The sequence below is a fragment of the Rhamphochromis longiceps genome, linkage group LG10, assembly GCF_057381845.1.
Source record: "Rhamphochromis longiceps isolate RC_006_pf linkage group LG10, R_longiceps_female_GT1.1, whole genome shotgun sequence".
Taxonomy (NCBI): domain Eukaryota; kingdom Metazoa; phylum Chordata; class Actinopteri; order Cichliformes; family Cichlidae; genus Rhamphochromis; species Rhamphochromis longiceps.
Genome location: NC_140566.1, coordinates 32,229,087 through 32,242,295, shown reverse-complemented (window position 1 = coordinate 32,242,295; position 13,209 = coordinate 32,229,087). Strand labels below are relative to the sequence as shown.

General features: G+C 37.0%; 2 long non-coding RNA genes across 2 annotated transcripts in view; both read right to left on the bottom strand.

Moving 5' to 3' along the window:
* LOC146661223 (uncharacterized) overlaps positions 1 to 13,209 on the bottom strand; it is a 513,791-nt gene that overhangs the window by 84,814 nt on the left and 415,768 nt on the right. The window lies entirely within an intron of this gene.
* LOC146661225 (uncharacterized) lies at positions 2,721 to 5,486 on the bottom strand. The gene is made up of 5 exons (XR_014913474.1): positions 5,228 to 5,486; positions 4,749 to 4,812; positions 4,220 to 4,372; positions 3,769 to 3,858; positions 2,721 to 3,189 (listed from the first exon to the last, which is right to left on the bottom strand). It is a non-coding gene; the product is annotated as an uncharacterized LOC146661225 (long non-coding RNA).

Sequence of the window (13,209 nt, the reverse complement as noted above, 5' to 3'; positions counted from 1 at the left end):
ATCTGCCTCTTCAGGGACACTTTAAGTTAGCAGACACATACCAACAAAATGCGTGGTTACTTTAAACAAAGATAATTGTCTGGAGTTTTGATCTCCTCCATACCTGCTTCATGCCCTGGAGGACGGGGCTGTGGCCCCCCACACCCTCTAGCAGATCATTACATGAAGGAACCTTTTAAAAAAACAAGCGCGTCCATGCTCACAGGTGTACACACGGGTGATCACACCCACAAACTACACCCTTTTTGGCTCCTACCTCAAAGCACACTGTGTTCTGTTGATCTTATGTGCTGCACAATAATGTTTATAATTTTTGTAAATTTTTGTAGTAAATTGTAAATATTGTAGAACTTTTCTTCTGTCATTTAATGGTCGGGCATTGTACAGCTACAAGCATTTCACCCCCATGTCATACTGTGTATGGTTGTGTGTGTGTGTGTGACAAATAAAATTTGAATTTGAATTTGAATTTAATATTTAGTATTTACTGTCATATTCCCATATATCATTGTGATGATTGTTTATTCTATTACTCTTGTTCTCTTCTGCTTGTTTTCTTTTTTCTTTCTCAGCAGGTGACCCAGGTGACTGATATATGCATTTTTTTTTATTTATTTATTTTTTGCCCGTTCTGTTGGTTTTTGTCTTTTGCCCTTCTCCCCCGTCCCTCTTCTCAGCTGTTTCTCTTTCCCTCTTTCTTTCTCCCCTTCTTCCCCCCAGTCAAGTCTGTCCTGTATTCAGTAAGTGAAAATAAAAGAAACAATAAAAGGTGAATCAAATGAACCATTACGGCAAGGCTGGGATGGTCAATTTGGTAAAGTAAATCTGTTGGGCATCTTTCTTTGCCTTTAGACAACAATTCTGATGGCAAAAGAGCCAAACGGGACAGGCAAAAAAAGAAAAAAAGAAACAAAAACAAAAAACCAAAAACAAAGATAATCTACCCTCCGCTGGTTACACTGCAGTCGTTTTTATAGTTTTTTGCTATGGTATATTCAGCTGATCCCAGACAATATTCTTCTAAATATTTCAGACACAAAAAGTATAAGAAAAATGGGTCTTTTTTCCTTGTTTTTTCTCTTTTAAAGAAGAGAGAATATACTAATAAATATGTGGCTGGCAACGCAATATTTTTGATGATTCATCTTAAATTTGTGTCACAATCACACTTTCCCAGTTCTACAGGAAGGAAGCAACATTAACAACATTAAGTGGTTGCTAGAGAAAAATGCATATTCCCTGTGGATATGGCCAGTGGTCAGAGGAGATGTCACTAGGTGTAATCGAGACTGCTTGAAAGTAAAAGTTAGCAGTTCCAGTTTGTGTTCCTCTTTTCACTGCTTTATTACTTCTTTATTACTGCTCGGTAAGTAGCTGGAGTCCTCCATGGACAGCATAAAATACTCCATCCATCCATCCATTTAAAAAAAGAAGTTTTTCTTTCAAAAGCAGTGAGTTTTCAAAGTCAGTCCCAAATATCTCAGAGGCCCAGTCTCAATGGATGACTGTTCTGCCTTGTTCCTGGTTCTACTGGAGGTTTTTTCCTGTTAAAATTTAGTTTTTCTTTCCTACTTTTGCCAAGTGCTTAGTCATAGGGGGTCGTCTGATCGTTGGGGTAATGTTGGTTGGTCCTTACCTTACACACTGAAAAAAATATGTTGTTGGATTTACTTAATTCAATGGTGGACATTTGTTGCACACAGATGTTTTGCTTTGGCAGCAACTTAAACAATTGAGTTAAATTAACACAATTTATTCATGTTCAATAAACCTGTGCAATTTGTGTTGATAAAATGTGACTTAAACATGTTTTGATGAAGTAATTTGAGCTCTTGAAATATTTTAATCCTTCACAATTTTCTCACTTTATCCCAACACCATTCAATAACTTTTACCCAATACTACTTGGTCACTTAAATACTACATGTTATCTTCAAATTACATTTTGCTATTATATTCTAGTATCAAATACACAATTTTCAAATGGAGGCCTTATAACAGATTATATTGTCCTCTTCCAAGATGGTTGCTGGATGCTGCATCCACCAGTAACCTTTCAAAACAAAATGTCTAATTTCACTGCATTGACAGTAGGTAAAGAATTAAACTGACATTACTCCACTACTGAATCTATATAAACCAACAGTTAAATAATGTCAGTTCTTCCGTGTTCTCTGGAATCAATCACAGCAAAGAAATTAGACTCTTTCTTTTGAAAAATGTTGGGAAAGAACAAATCAAAACATTCTATTTAAGGCCTCTGACGTCAAGATTCAGTTAAACAACAATTATAACTAAACAATTTGAGGTAATGTTAGTTTCCATTAACATTAAATTAGGTTACTGAATTGGCAAACACCTTCCTATTAACATTACCCATTTTACCCCAATAACTAAAGAAATTAGCACTTGCAGGTCAAAACCTTTATTCAAGAGATGCAAAAATAACATTGATACAGTGACTGTCAAAAATTACAGCACTGATCATACTGTGACATCTTGGTTCAAAACAGCACACTTAGAAATATTCAACGTTCCTTACTTCAACTGAATGAAACTGAAAATACCATTTCACACGGCCCATATGGGATATTTAGACTGCATAACTGTTCATGCTACATCTCTTCACTAGTAAAAGAAAGAAAAAATACAAAGAGAAATTTAAAAATGCTGCCAAACAGAGAACTTGTACAGAGTAAAAGGAAAAACAAACAACAACAACAACAACAAAAAAACGGCTCGTCCTCATGGCAGTTGCAGTGTATATAAAAATGAACCCTGCGATCTGTTCCTGGAATTGAGCTTCAAAAATGCAGCAGAACAAGTGTGAGATTTAAATGTCTTCTCACCTAGAGCTGGTCACCTCACATGCATAACAGTGAGCTTCGTTGCAGGAGCAGTTTTGTCTTAGTTGTGAACTTTTCTTGAGAGCTGAGTTGCTTCCAACTCCATTACCACCCTTTGAATCACCTCAAAAGTGTAGCAGAGTTGTGATGGGTAACTCATATTGAAGGAATAAAAAAGGTCCAAACAGCATGGCTACTGCAAAGGTCACGTTATCCAGATCTTGAAGAACTACTATACCCTCGATGATGATGCCAACATCAGAAAAGTCATTGCCTGGTGCATCCTCTGGAGACAGATGTTCATTGTGGTTTTCTCAATCTGTGCAGTGGCCTCAGTCAAGTCCTGGTTAAACACAAAACATTTTTTTTAAGATTCCCTTTTAAACTCATCTCTTTTGAATCTACCAGTTCTAATGTTAGAGTAATTTAAACCAATGCAAGCAACATAGTAAATAGCTATAGCCAAAGAGTGGCCTGCCATGCTGCCATTCATGGTCTAACAGAGTTTCTAAGAGAGGGTGAAAAACATAATTTTACATTCGTTTTTGTTAGAAAGACACCGGCCCATCAGAAATCCAGGTTTTGTCACTCAGAAGATGTTAGAATTTAGACTTTCAGCCCCACAATTTGGTTAGCTGTTGGTCTTTTTTTTTTTTTTTTTCAAACAAAAGCTAATGTAAATATTGGTGGGATTTTCCTTTGTTCACTAGAATGACAAATTTAAAGTTTTTTCACACTGATGTGACCCCTAATACAGGGGTGGGGCCTCAAGGGCCGGCGGCCGAGTTCACTACCAGGCCTCATGTGAACTTCAAATTATTAAAGAGGACTACTGGTCCTAACCAGTCCAATGAGGATCAAGTGGATAACTAAATGCATTTTTAAATGTTGCAAAGCCACAATCTACTCATAAAACACTCACCATGAACTCCTGCACCAAGATGTTGCAATTGTCTTTCACACAGATGCGGAGCACTTTGATGAGGGACTCCCTTCGAGCATTAATGTCATCCTAAAGTATTATAACAAAGAAAACAGAGATTTGTGAACTTTTCAGTAGCACAGAAGAAAATGATCCCAGACAAAAACTTAAACCAGTCAACATGCAACACCAGCATCTACAAAGCAATATCAAAAGTTCCTGTTTGACATCAACTTTATGGATATATAGTTTCCAGAACATTTATTTTTTTAAAAAGATCAATTTTTCTCAGTGGGCCAGTAAATGCATGACGAAAATTATGGCATCCTTTCGGTGGAATCAGTACTCACAGGTAATAGTTGACTGTTTCAATGGATGCAGCATAAAAATCTTTTACTGACCTAATGCAATACATATACACTTTGTAGTTAAAGAATTTTAAAGTTCTTACTGTCATTATGGCAGCTACATCCTTTAGCTTTGTGCCCTGTTCCCCCGATCACTTTGCAAACACTTTCAGCAGACTGTCAGAGAGAAACTCAGCTCCGTCAGAAACCTTGACTGTAAAGGCATGGTTGGGATGCACTGGAATGCTGCATTTCATCTGAAATGACATAAAATTATTTTGAAATAACAGCAGGCACTGTGCTTGGTTAATAATCAGTAATGTTTTGTTGAATAAAAACTGTGCTTCCAGATCTTATGGGATTAAAAAAATCCAAAGATGTTTATTTCTGATTTGCAACCCAAGAACCCACAAGTTACAACCTCATTTTAGTTCAAGTGTGCATTAATGTGAGTCCAGTAATCACCTTTCTGACAATACATACAGGTATAAGTTAAACCTATGGCAGATTTTGGATTTCTCAGTTGTATTAATAGGGTGGTCTATTTGAGTATGCATGCACCTAATAATTATAAAAAACCTATTATAATTAAGTTACAGAAACCTTAAGCGAAAATAGAATATACTTTCTTACCATAACACCTTGAACCCACAATCCATCAGCTGACTCCTGGTGAAATGCAGAATAGATGTGGTCTCTCAATGTGCATCAACAAAAACAAAAACAAAAGGACAGCAGGTGAGGGCAGGAGGGGTAGGGATGTAAGCTAGCATAATACCGCTGATGATATTAGCTAAAGCTGTTCAATGTCCAAAATCTCACTAACACCACGGTGCAGTAAATACACAATGTAACTGAAGAGTCAGTTGACAAATCTATTCACACAGAAAACCAAATTATGTTATGAGTGCCTCGCAATTAGGTTTAATGTGATATTACGGCTCTTGTGCCAAAGACAAATTCAAATGAAAAAGCGCCAATTCTTTGACAACAGATAAAACAGCAAATAAGCTAACGGCTCTTTTTTTTAGCATGTTACATGGCGACACTCTAGACGTTAACTACATTTGGCTGAAATATGGTAAATATTAATTCAAAAAATCAAGACATACCAAAAAACGTAGAGTTGGCTGCTCGACTTGACTGAGATGGATGCATTTTTTAAACCACGATCCAAAGCCCGCGAGATGAAATCACGCGTGGTTTCACGAGATTTAACGTTGCTATCTTATTGACTTACTTCACCTGAACATGATATGAACAATTTAATACACCCTTTCTGCATATCATGTCGTTTTTACACTATATAGTTACATTTATCTTTAAAACATGAGGCAATTGTGTTAAATACATGCAAGATGCTTACATAAATCCAAGAGATGGCCAGTCCCTTTTTTTCAGTGCAATATAAAGCACCTTGAGGTCACTGTTGCTGTGAATTAGCACTATACAAACAAAAGCTGAACTGAAATTAATTGAATATTGTACGTATATCTACCTCGACAAGATGTTTACTTACAGTAAAAAGAAAAAATTAGAAATTCTATTCCCTTTTCAATCATATATAAATACACATGCTGGGATTATACAGTGTTCTGCTTGAAGTGCATCGCAAGTACTGTGTGGAGAACTTCCCTTCTCTATAAACTGCAGAGACTTAAGCCTTTCAACTGAACTTTGCTCATCATAATCTAATAACTGTAATTTCTAAAACCCTTCCCAGCTTTACTTTGCTCCAGTGCAAGTGTGTAATTGGAAAGAAAACTCTGGCTTTGCATTCAAATGAGCTGATTTAAGAGGAGCATCACTGTGATGCTGTGCAGTGAGTGGTGTGTGAGTGTGGCATGCGTGTGTGTGTGTGTGTGCATCCATTTTGCAACATTCTAAGTATCCATGCTTGAGTTATCAAATGACACTGTGCTGAACGTGTGTTTGTGAGCATGCAGGAATATGTTAATCAAGACAGATAAGGCTAAAAACAAGATGATAAGCATCTAAATACTGAAAATACTGAACTCTGAACTCAGTTCAGTATTTTCAGTATTTAACCGGTATCTTTACCATGGGGCGATCGTCGCTCAAGAGTTGGGAGTTCGCCTTGTAATCGGAAGGTTGCCAGTTTGAGCCCCGGCTAGGACAGTCTCGGTTGTTGTGTCCTTGGGCAAAACACTTCACCTGTTGCCTACTGGTGGTGGTCAGAGGGCCCAGTGGCACCAGTGTCCGGCAGGCTCGCCTCTGTCAGTGCGCCCCAGGGTGGCTGTGGCTACAATGTAGCTTGCCATCACCAGTGTGTGAATGGGTGTGTAAAGCGCTTTAGGGTCCTTAAGCGCTATACAAATACAGGCCATTTACCTTACCTACACCCAGGTGATGGGATGATCACATACATGGTCCTGTTGCAAATTTTAAAAAACACAGGCTAAAAACCAATAAGTTACAATGCTCCTCCAGTCAATTCCTTGAACCACAGTGAACATCCGGTCAAGACAGCAACACCAAAATCCATTTGGGTGCCATGCAATATTAGAAAAATGTATTTGTAATAATTTTCCATTCAGAGGTCGACATGTGTTAAATGTGTTGAAGAGATAAAATCCAACAACAACAAAACAAAAACAAAAAACAAAAAAACATAGAAAGAGAGGAAAATAGGAAATCTGTAGCATTTAAAGTCTGAAAGCAATGATTCATTCCAGTGATTCTCTGCACTTACTTCCATGTCACTTTAATGACCCATCAAGAGGCTGACCAGCTTTGCGCCTAGCACCAATTTCACCCTGTCTGCTTCCTGTTGTCGCCTTTTCTAACTTCATACACACTCACACATATGTCACAAACTCCCAGCACTTTGATTCAAGGCTCTCCCATAAGAATGAAAACATCTCAATATGCAGTAGGAATAGTAAGCAACAAAATGACCCAGCTTTTAACCAGGCACCACCTCAGACCTCACTTGGTGCGAAACTTAAAATGTATGTTGTATACTCTATTTCGATTGCACATAGCTTCTGGGTCTGAGAAAATAAAATCAATACATATGTGCCTTAAAAATATGTATTGATTAGGCCAACAGTGTGACTCTTCTGGATACAGATATACTGTATGTAGAAAGTATTTGCAATATTTATTACTTTATTTGCACCTTACTTTGCCACATCAGTGACAGAAACAGAACCACATTTCCTCTGCTTTAATACCTTTTGAAAGAAGTCAAAGCTTGGAAGTTCGGCCTTGAAGGTTGGAGGTTTGACAGCTTCAGAATATATTTGGGTCCAGAGGGTTTTAGCTACTATCTTAGTCTGTTGCTATCCTGGATTAGTCTCAGCATGCTTCATTTGTTGGTGCACTGATGCAACGTATAAGGTGCACAAAGTTTGGCAATATAATGAGTAACTTTCTTACAGAGTAATACATTTTGGTAACGGTAACACCCAGCACTGTTAGTTAAAACTGTGTTTCTTACATTATCAGTATTAGCAGCAAAATCAATTGCTCCTAATTCATGAACTTCTATGCTGTTGTCAAGCCCCTCAGGCTCATTAGAAGACGTAACCACTGCTATTGGATTTTCTCTTTGTTCATACAGTGAGCATGGCAGGCTTTCAGATTCCCCTGTCCTGATAGTGTTGCTTGTTATTTTGTTTTGAAGTCAGGGTTAATACATGATCTATTGTGAATCACACTGGGTCTTTGACATCCTCCACTGACCAAAGACTGAAATAACAAGACTCTAGAGGAGAAACAGATAGACAGACAGGCAGACAAACAGGGGGGAACAAGCAAAAGAGCGTAGCTTTGTGGATCACAGCAATTATGATTCTGCTCTTTTAATGTACATCTAAGTCTTTCTGCCTACTGGTAGTTACATTCTAGTTAACTTGGTTGACAACTGACTTGTGATGACCCTCCGTATTTTGGTTCTCTCTAAAAGGTAAGTAAAACTGCTTTTTGTAATGTTGCTGCATGCAGACATACACAAGCCAAGTGCCTGCACAGCATTCTGCTGCTGTTTGCTTTGCAGTAGTTAATTCCCAAGAGAGAAAATGCCAAAACTTGAAGACTTCCACTGCAAGTGCCAGGTTTTTCTATATTCCCAAAAAAGAAAAAAAACAGACTTACTAGTGGACTGGGTGTGTACAGGTGCAGCTCTGCATGCCTGTCAAGAATATGCTGCCCCAGATCAGTGGATGAGACAGGCGCAGCAGGCAACTTTTAGTGATGGGGGAAGGAGGCAGCCATTTAATTACAATCACATGCATTATGAAGAAATCTTTCTTATAAATGTTCCGCTGACTGAGATCTTCAAGAGATAAACATCTGATGCATGACTGTATGTCCGTGAACGTAGGAATCTTAAAAATGCTAACACTGAATACAGCCATGCATACTTTACATACTGCAATACATCTTTTCATCCACTATGCCTAATGAATCTGTGGAGACACTAAAAAATATGTGAAAATCAAAATTCAGGGTGATGAGTGCTGTATTGTAACTGTTCTTTACTTGCACAGGACACTTCTGATTGTTTAAATACAACACGCATATTTCTGTTATTCCTTGACCCATCTTGCTTAATTGCATGGCTAACAGAGGAATAATTCTGTTCATGCTATGAACTTGTAATGCGATGTTCGCTGAAAGCCCTATTGCTGTGAATGGCAATATATAAATGCATTCAAACTGGATTACACTGGATGATCATAATGAATAATTAAAGAAAGCTTTTCTGTATTTTGTCCATATGTTCAAGAGAGTCTGGAAAGTAGCTGGAAAGAGAAGTTAATGTTATTTTTTAAAGTACTTACAGGCTTTTCACATTTCATTTTTAACTCACCAGCAGTGAGCACATGGAGACACGGGTTGACAGGACTGCTTATCTGTCAGATGTGATAGTAAGCTGCTCTTTGAGCTGGCAGCAACATGTCATATGTCATCATACACTTATTACTGTGCTGTTATTTCCACACCTTGTTTGCCCACAAAAAATAAAAAATACAGATACATTTATAAGAAATGCTCCATTTTAGATATAATCTAAAATAGGGTATTTGGTTTTTGTTGTCTAATATGTAGTCAATGCCTGAATAAAGTCCAATCTGCAATGCTTGATTCAGAGATTTTTCAAAGTTTACATAGATCTTTCTTTAAAATCTAGTTTTATTTGTCTACATAGATTATAGAGTTAATAAAATGGAGCTAGATAGAAACAATCCATCTGTCCTGATTCATGGTTGTTACAGAGAAATTACTGAACATTTCCAGGTAATAAGCTACACCCGTAAACATACTGTTTTCATTGTTACCTTTACACAAAGAAGCATGTTGGGGATATAAGGTTAGATTAATTCTTGTAAGATGGTAATATTACTGCATTACCTTATTAATATGATACTCCTACAAGAATGAATTGTATGAATATTCTAATGCAGAGATATTGCTAGCTTATCGTCACCTTATCACAGATGTGTGCAGAAGGTTTCTGTGTGGTAAAGTTTGTTTATAACTTAGTTTGAGTGAAGCAATGATTTGTAATCTTTCAGGAAAGTCCAGTTATGAGTCAACACAACAAAATAGATGAGTTCAAGTATCAACATTGTACCAGTTTCAGTGAAGGTCTTCAACCATATTTTAAAAGTATTGTTTTAAAGTTTTCAAATGTTGATCTAAGAGACCTCTGAGGGCTGCCTCATTATTTTATTGTTTCAGAACTGAAATGGAAACCGGAAGATAGAAACACAGACCTGCTGGGACTAATTTGCATTGGCTCTTGAGTGAGTAAACTATTTAAATATAAACAAGTTTATTAAGTATTTCCTGTAAACTGCCCGTGCCCCTGTTTCCCATTCTGACAGTGTCTCTCTCAGCGGTGTTTTATTTCCATCTGAAATTATTGCTTGATTTAAGATCGTTCCCTGGCACTTATGAGACGTTGTCTGCTAATGAGCATTTGGCCGATAGAGACAAAATAGGTTGTGTGACTCATTGCATAATGTAGCTCCTCCGATTCCCTGCTGGAGTTCTGCTGTTCCTTGAATAATAGGCCTGGAGTGAAATGATTTTGTGCCAGCATGGTGCCTCAGTCTTCACTGGACCATGTATGTTATTATATCTGAGACACCAATCCATGTTTCCCATGCTGGGGGCGGGGGTTGAGGAAAACTGATGAAACCCTATTTATCAGCAATGAATATGTCCTCTTTTCCTGCTGGCTTGCACTTTGCCTTTCTCAGTGCCACTGTAAGCAGCCAGGAGATCAATTATTTTAATTATTCTTATTTAAACTGTTCATATATTTAAACAGTCCCTGACTGTAATATTCAGGGCTTACCGTGGAGGACTTTATGAATAGTGTATAAATGAATAATCTCCCTCTGCTTGCGTCATCTTGATTCTGTTGATTTCTTCAGCTTCCCTGCAGATGTCATTGACAAATGAAGACAGTTCAGATGAAAAACGAAATTATTTTAATCACCAAAATAGAATCAAAACTGTCAGACTTGTGTAATTTATCAAGAACATTAGCAGCTGACCTTGCCTCTCTGCTGAGTCTGTCTGATGAACTCCACTGATGCTTTCCTGGACTACAGACGCACAAACAGTCTTTTTTTATGGCCACACCAACAGAGTCTTTGCCTAACCCCCACAGTCTTAGCACCTGGCTCTCTGAGAACTCCATGAGGTGATCTAAACTGATCCAGAAGGACGAGAAGATGATCTTGAACTAAATCTGGTCATTATTTTTCATACAATTTTCAGTATTTTTCATCACAGCTTGTACCTTTGGTCATGTGTTCGCCAGTGATGAGGCAGTACTCTAAATGTGACAGAGCACACTTGGCCCACCCAAGCAAACTGTATGTGTAGCAAACACTGATCTGGTCAATAGTACTTTAAAAGGCCCTTAGTCTCTTTTAGATAGAAATATAATAACTGTTTATATTTCTAATGTTCATAACACAGGTTATATTAATAACACAGTTCTGCAAAAACGTTTTTTTCAGTTACATGGGATATTTTTGGTAAATTTTATGTTTTTTAGGGTGCTGAATCCAAACATTTCTCTCCGTCACATACAGTTTTGTTTTTTGTTTTTTTTGCAAAACATGAGCAGTTTACATTTAAAAAAAGCACAACGGCAATGAAAAAAAATCTATATTTTATTACAATTAACTATGCATATTTTTTCTGAGGTTCCTTACCTTTTGCTATGAACAAAATAAACCTGTTGGTACATGATCATTTGAGCTCCTCACACATTCAAACCCACTGTGCCCTCCCCGTCCTACTGACCCTCCTCAATTCCTCGCATTTTCTATACGTATTTCTCTTGAGATTCGATCTTAGAAGTTTAGGATACCAGATTTCATATTATTCCCAAATATTTTTCCCGGTTTAAATGAGTAAAAATCTATAAGAAACAGTCAAAAAATCCTGTGCAGTTTTTTGGTTGCAGACCTGGTGATTTGATTCAATGCAATTATAAAGTGCAAAACAAATTAATCAAACCAACAAAAAAACAGAGAAAATTTTCAAAAACTTGTTTAACACTAAAAATCATAATATTATTTATTAGAAAAATAGCAAACTGAACACACAAGTTTGATACTCAAATGTGAGTCGGCACAGGAAAAAACTCAAGCATGACAGTCAACCACTAAAACTATTTTTCTTTCTATTTAGAAATATAAGTAACTGCAAATTGCAATGTTAATCAACAAAATAATGATGCATTCACATTCTTCAGCTTTATTGTAAAACTGTACAATTTAAAATTCATGGATAACAAGAGCAATCATATTTTAGTAATATAGAGTTTTGCTTTTTAGCCTTTTAATTTTGATTAATTAAGCATCACAGAAACATAAGAAATGATTTATGTAATGACCAGCAGTGTTAATTTGGGGCTGCTGTGATATGAACCTCCATCGGTGTTCTAATAAATTTGATATATTGCATTGTTTATTTTTATTATTCTTATTGTTTTTTTAATATTATGATACACACATGCATCTGTGTCTATCCATCTATGTGCATTGGGTAAGGTCATAGTCTGCTGGTCAAAACCTAGTGCAACCTAGTGGGACACACACTCCTGTTGTGTGGGAAGAAATCAAACATGTGTACATGTCTGTGCAGTAATTAGTCTCCCTGTATTCCATGAACACACACATACACATATAATTATGTGGCAGCTGGCTTTGTTTCTGTTGTATCTATGCCTAAATCAATAGACTCCATGCAATTAGTCCTTGTATTTATATTTATATCTTAATCCCAAAGAGATTAGGAATTTAAGCAGATTTCAATCTCTTCAACTGCTAACTTTATCCTCTTACATTTGAGGTAATTATTTTTCCTTTGTACTGAGCTATGCAGAGCTCCAAAAAAATCATTTCTACAGTGCAAAACAATTTGTAAAAGTAAATGACTGTATCTGCACTTTCCTGTTTAGTAGCTCAAACGCAAACTGACACAAGAAGCTCATGCATGTGCAAAATCCTCCTTACATTGTTTCAGAATTGATATTCTCCACACTGACCCACTGAGCATGAAATAGAATAATGAATTGTCTTTGTGTAAACTTGCAACTCTCAGTAGTGCTTATTCAGCAACAGAAGAATAAAATCACTCTCAGAAAAATCTGGGCTGAAAAGCCAGTAATTGATTGAATTCTGCTTTAAATGCATATTATATTTCCATATTATAACAATGTGCAGTCGACACCAGATTGCAGACTTAAAATGGTGCAGAATGTTGGAATTGAGGGAGACTCTATCTGCAAAGGTTTACTGAAGCCATGTAACACATACATACCTCTCTGATAACCTATGCAGTGAGAGTATGTGTGTGTGTTCATGCATGTATGCATGCATGGCGTGTGTTTCTAGGTGTTCAATGTAGAACTTCATGAAGCAGTTAGTGGTGGATGTGAAACAGAGGTGAATATCACATTTTTGTCATTCGACTTTTGGAGTACCATTACATCCTGTTACATCCTGGCACTCCATTAGAATGTGCCAAAATCCCCTCAAAGCTTCGGTCACACTCATACAAACACACATAAACACACGTCATCATCACCTACCTAAAC